We start from the raw sequence: 6,797 nt of genomic DNA, 5'->3' as shown, positions 1-6,797 counted from the left end.
TTCAGTAGTTGTGGCTCATGGGCTCTAGAGCGCAGGCTCAGTAGTTGTGGCACACAGGGGCTTAGTTGCTCCGCGGCATGTGGGATCTTCACGGCCCAGGGCTCGAACCCGTGTCCCCGGCATTGGCAGGCGGATTCTTAACCTCTGCACCACCAGGGAAATCCCAGAAGGGTCTATTTTAAAACTAGAATTTCTTGTGTTCTTGCCACTCCACGATGGAGAGTTTAGCTGAATGAGATTTTATCACTAGCATAACTGTATAGAAAATGGATTCCTCAGAGAAATCTTGTAGGGGAATAAAAATGATATGAGTTTTAATCTCTTATTCACTGTCCTAACTGTAAATTTGCCACCAAAATATTAGGGAATGACATAATTTCAGTTAATGATAAAACAAAAAGTTATTTTTCTTTTATTATTGAGATGGTAATAAAAAGTTGTAAAGAACATTTTGAAAAAACAAATAGTAAACAATTTTAAAAAGGAAATCACTTAATCTTACTTCCAGAGATAGTCATTGTTCATGTTTTTTACTGTGTCCTTCTAGACTTTTTGAGCGTACACACTCACTAATGAGTGTCCTCAAAAGATAGACTGCAAGTTTTTTTGCTCCCTTCAACTTGTATTTTACTCCAGTCATTCAGTTAAAAAGCCACCAAAGCTGGAACTGTCTATTTCACTTTAGACAATTAGGTAATTTTTTTTTTTTAAATTAGGTAATTTTTATGGTGGTTGACTTACCATGCTTTGGGGAGGAGGGTAAAATATGACCTGTAAGACCAGGAATTTAGCTGTCTGAGCTCTATCATTCTGTGATGATGGCTGCACACCAAGAAAACACATGTCCGTTCATGAAAGCCAGGGGGACACAAAAGGACAGGCCTGTTGGTCAAGTCAACAAAACAGCCTGTCAGTTGACTATGCTTTCCCTCTTCCAACTGTAGACCATGTGGTTATTGGGTGTGTTTCCAAAGAGGTGGCGATGACTCCCAGAGACCTATGTTTACTCCGCCTGGGTCGAGTGTGCTTCAAGGCATTTACAATTTATTGGAATCTGAAATGAAATGAAGAAAGCAAGTGAGCTGCTGTAACAAACAGGTGGCTTTCATTAAATATAACCATTAATCTTGTCCTGATTATTTACCAGACTGTGTTAGATTTCAATGTTTCCTTAATCTATTGATGGGCTATCACCACAAAATATGTCACTGAAGTAAAATAATGGCTGATGTGTTAATGAAAACCATCAGGGAGACCAGAAGCCTCCCCTCCATAGAATGAGGACAATGAAGAATCTGTTTAGGAAGAAAGAAGGAATTACTGATGTTAATCAGATTGAACTACCTCTTTGGAGCTGTGTTTAGGATAGTGGAACTAAAGTACAAGGCTGTGTAAAGACCTGTTGAATTATAGGAGCACTTCTAATTAAGCACTTCACAATGAAAATCTGAGTTTTACAAAAGCAATTTTAAAGGGATGATTCTTTATTTTACAAATGATTCACAATATAGTTAACAATACTGTATTGTATGCTTAAAGACTTGCTAGGAGGATAGCTCTTATGTTAAGTGTTCATATCACTAATAACAGTACTAAAAATAATGATAAATAAGAGGGCAGGAGAAAACTTCCAGAGGTGATGGATAGGTTTATGACATTGATTATGATGATGGTTTCATGAGTGTATACTTATCTCCAAACTCATCAAGTTGTGCACGTTAAGTATGTATAGCTTTTTATATGTGACTCATACCTCAATAAAGTGGTTTAAAAATAATAAAATTTAAGAACAACAAACACAAAAAGATTCACAATAGAATTTTTTAAAAGATTAATCATCCAGTAAAATTAACATAGCATTTTCATTTTAAAATTCTGTCTGTAGAGACCCGTGAGACACGAGTACGTACAGGTGGGGGCGGCAAGGGAAAAGGATTAGCCATGTTGTCTTTGATCAGAAAGGTGATCAGCACCGCGAAAGCCCCAGCGGCCACTGGTCCCTACAGTCAGGCTGTGATAGTCGACAGGACCATTTACATTTCAGGACAGCTAGGCATGGATCCTGCAAGTGGACAGCTTGTGTCAGGAGGGGTGGCAGAAGAGGCTAAACAAGCTCTTACAAACATGGGTGAAATTCTGAAAGCAGCAGGCAGTGACCTCACGAATGCGGTAAAAACGACTGTTTTGCTGGCTGACATAAACGACTTCAATACTGTCAATGACATCTACAGGCAATATTCCAGAGTAGTTTTCCTGCAAGAGCTGCTTACCAGGTAGCTGCTTTTACCAAAGGAGGCCGTGTTGAGATTGAAGCAGTAGCTGTCCGAGGACCTCTTGTGACAGCATCGCTCTAAGTGGGCCCAGTGTTATTCAGTCTGGAATTTTAATAATGTTTTTAAATTAACGTCTTAATCTTTACAGTATTTGTTGGAAAGTGTAAGGTTGACTGAAATATCTGATGTTATTATGGAAATACCATATAATAAGGGGAATTGAACATGAGTTGAAGATTAATGATGAATCTAGTTAGTGATGTTATAAATTACACTTCTGTAAAACTCATATTACTGGATGTGGGAAAAGAGACACACATTACATAGTTACTCAGAAAAATAAAAGTAAAGGGAAATAGCATATAGGAAAGATGAGTTACTATTCCTGAGAAATAAGAAAGAACACACCTAATTCAATTAAACTCTATTAATTTAATGATGTGAACTATTTAGTTCTCATGTCAGATACATGACTCTGCTTTTACTTGAGTAAAGTTAAAGCATTTAAGTTTGAATGGTAGAGGTAAAAGAAGAAACTGGACCAGATTTTATATAGATAATATTTTTCTAATGGAAATAAAATAGCATGCAGATTTTAAAAAGTAATAAAAATAAAATGAAATAAAATAAAATTCTGTCTGTAACATACTGGGAACATACCTAAAGTATAAAATAAAAAAATATGATACACGAAGTTTACAATGGAGGAAACAGGTGGGGGTGTGAAGCCCTTCAGTTTTATCTGTTGGGTTCAGAGCAACTTTTACACACTGATTAACAAAGGAGAAATCACACTTCAGCAGTATTTCTTCTCTAATTTCCATAATGTATATGGAATTTGAAGGGACTTAGTGAAACCTTTTTACTAAGTAATCAAGGAAACTGAACTCAGAGAAACTAAGAGATTGCCCTAAATCGGCCAACCAGTGAATGGCAGGTTCTCATAATGGTCAGAAACACAAGTTCTGGCATTTGACTGCCAAGTTCAAGTCCTGGCTTCTCAGGAAGCTTCATATCCTTGGGCAACTTGTTTCATTTCTCTAGATCTAGGTTTTCTTATCAGTAAAGTACAAGCTGAGCTTATCTACTACAGAGGGTGGCTGTGAGAATTGATTCTCCATGTGGCACACTTGGCGTTATTTGAAGTAAACATTCAGTAAGTGTTAGCCACGATGGCTGCAGTATTCTCAATAATAAAAACCAGGACGAGAACTCAACTTTCCTGACCCCCATCCAGGGTCTTTTCCTTTACACAAGTAATCACAGATGATATTAAAGTGTTTATCATGGCCTGGGTACCAACTGGTCAGAATGAACCCATACCACCAAGATGGCAGCCTTTGTGTTCCCTTCCCGGCAGGAAATCTCACAGGAACACAAGACAATGGATGGCTCTACAGTTCTTGGAATGGATGTGTGGATTCCCTTTGTATAATTTTAGGGAGGCATTAATGACTGTAGAATAAGTATCACTTGTAGTGGGGCTGTCACAGACTGTGACACCTCAAATAAACCACACAACCTCTCTGTAGCTCACACTTAATCCTCAAACACTGTGCAGAGTCGTTATGGGGATCAGCAAGAATCAGAAATGTAAAAGCCCTTTGAAAAAGGGTAAAACCATTACACAAATGCAGGAGATTTGTGAGATACCTAAACCTTCAAGAAAACAGGTTCCAGGGGAAAATCAGCTAAGATCTGTATACCTCTTCCACTTTTTAACAGTTTACACTAAACCTGTCTATGAGATTTAAAATGTCACATTCATTTCTTCATTTTTACATTGGCCAAGGCAATCAAAATGAAAGGTTTTCTTCTCTTCAGAAAGTAGATTTCTTCCTATTAACCAGGAATGATAAATTGGTAATCATTTCTCTGAAATTTTGCTTTTTTCTGTAATGTAATGCACTATTTTATAATAGCTTAGGTTAATGAAAATATCACAAATTACATCTATTAACTAGAAACTCTATGTTCTTTAGTAAGCTTTTTCTTATGCTTGACCTAAACTTCTTTCACATGTGAGTGATGAACGTCTAAACCCATTTAAGGTTGGTAAACACTGCTTTAAACCATATTATAGAGTTGGTAATTTTTAAATGTCACAGCAGAGTGGCAAAGTTATAACTGGTGCTAAACATCTATTTTAAATTTATGACATTTGTGCCTCTTCAGTAACACTTTGGCCTTTTTCCTCTTCTGACTTAACTTCCTTTCTATTTCTTATTCTATTTATACATTGTTTCAATCTGTCTCACTTCTGAGACAACATTTCTGATTAGGACACCATTTGGGATCCTTTACTTACCCACGTCTTGTGTACAAATGCTTCTACAGACGTTTACACAAACACGCAATCACACAGAGCTAATCACATGAGGACTCAGCTCCAGCCTCTAATAACACGTGTGCTCACAGATATACAAAGTGTCACTGGAAATAGTGAGACAGTTTTCAAAGTTGCTCACAACAGTCTTTCTTTACTCTATGGCGACATCTCATGCGTTCCTCGGCATGCTCTTTATTTAGGTTCCCAGAGGTGCAAAAATTGTTTCTGTGAGTGTGTGTAGGGGTAGAGTGGTAGAGGTCCTGACCCTGCAGAGACGATGACATCGCACATATATGAAGACAATAAAATAAGAATAATTTAATTTTCACAATGAAGCCCCAACTTTGAGATTCTCTCTCCTCTTTAGTGCTACTGCTTTGCTGGTGCCCAAGGTGCATACTTGGTCCTCTGCTGGAGTCATCAAATTTCATTCATGCATCTGTAACCACACAGGTGCAATGGCTCATATCAACCCTCCCGCAGGTGTCAGGCCTCAGACCTTTCTAATGGTCTTTATTAGTTTTGGGGAGGTGTCTACTCTGTTGCACTTTTACTCTTCATTTTTTGTTTTTCTTCTCATTACTCAGAGGAGCCTCTTAGCTCAATTACTTCTTCATATTGTGGTTCCCATCTCCTTGTTATTAGGGGGTTGGCTGATGGGGTAAAACACATGCTACCTCACAATATGGCACCTCGACATATTGAATATTTTGGGTTGAAGGAATTTGGGATATAGCAGGTGCAAAAAGGATTCTCTCATCTCCCCTCTTCCCCAAAGTGGGTCATGAGATCCTCATGAGAGAGGTGCCCTTCTTATCTTCACAGATGGAGTGATGCCAGGAGGAATCCAAATGATCAGGCCTTGCTAAATTCCCCCCAGTTTACTAACTTTATCTCATGTCCTTTTGTCCTATCACATTTTACCACGACTTCCCAGTCTTCATCAAACCTAGTGTAAAAATACTTGGGCTTAACTGCTTCTTCTGGTCTTCATTCCTTATGAATTCTCCTGTGGCACATAAAACTTATACTAAATAAATTTTTATGTTTTTCTCTTGTTAATTTGTCTTTCGTGAGTCCAGTGTACAGGGCCCCAGCCTGAGAACGTAAGATGAGTAGAGGAAGAGATTTTTTTTTCCTCCCCGACAAGGCCGTCAGATTCGTGCAGGAGGTAACGATTCTGTACTAGAGCAGAGTAAGGAGAGAGACGCTTGAGGGCTGTCATTTCACCTGTGCTGTTTACCCCTGCCCTCTGAGAGTGGAGTGGGCTGAAGGTTCGCTCATGCATTTGTTTGTTCATTCATATTTGTCTTATCCATCATTCAATTAATGCAGTTTTTGAGTGAAGACAGTACCCCAGGTACTGTGCTATTATCAAAGGAAACCAGGGCCAGACTGTAGCTAAAGCTGTAAAAACAGATTTTATTCAGGAACTATTACAACTGGGAAAAAGAGAGCCCGGCATAGATTTGACCTTGATTCTGAATCAACAAGAAAACGTGGGGATTTACAGCCAAGGAGCAGGGAGGGGGTTAGTGGAAGGAAATTACTAAGAGGAAACATCAGGGGTAGGGGGGATTCTGGTTAAACAAACTGAACAGGTTTGTAGCCGAGGGCAGGCAACAGTGATCAGATATCACCCAGAGGGTGATTCGGGTTGAGAAATTTGATCAGATATTAAGGGTGGGGTTCTCTGTAAACTGAGCTTAACAAGATTCTTGCTAAAACTGGGCAGTGCAGGCCTAACATGGATGGGCACAGTCTAGGTTGAGGTCTAGTTGCAAAAGGACTTAGCACAGGGACTTCCTTGGCGGTCCAGTGGGTAAGACTCCATGCTCCCAATGCAGGGGGCCCAAGTTCGTTCCCTGGTCAGGGAACTAGATCCCACATGGTGCAACGAAAGATCCCGCATGCCACAACTAAGACCCAGGACAGCCAAATAAATATTAAAAAAAAGGATGTAGCACAGATGTAGAAAACAAACTTATGGGGGAAAGAGGGAATGGGGGGGGGGTGGAGGGAGGGATAAACTGGGAGACCGGGATTGACATATACTGTGTATAAAACAGATAACTCATAAGGACCTACTGTATAGCACAGAGAACTCTTCTCAATACTCTGTATTGACTTACATGGTAAAAGAATCTAAAAAAGGGTGGTTATATGTATAAATGATACACTTTGCTGTACAGCAG

General features: G+C 39.2%; 1 pseudogene; it reads left to right on the top strand.

Annotated features, from left to right (window-relative positions):
* The first annotated feature begins 1,941 nt into the window (after positions 1–1,941).
* Positions 1,942–2,354, top strand: LOC136119335 (2-iminobutanoate/2-iminopropanoate deaminase pseudogene; annotated as a pseudogene).
* The last annotated feature ends 4,443 nt before the right edge of the window (positions 2,355–6,797 follow it).

The sequence above is a fragment of the Phocoena phocoena genome, chromosome 2, assembly GCF_963924675.1.
Source record: "Phocoena phocoena chromosome 2, mPhoPho1.1, whole genome shotgun sequence".
Lineage (NCBI taxonomy): Eukaryota > Metazoa > Chordata > Mammalia > Artiodactyla > Phocoenidae > Phocoena > Phocoena phocoena.
This window is presented reverse-complemented; position numbering and strand designations above follow the sequence as displayed.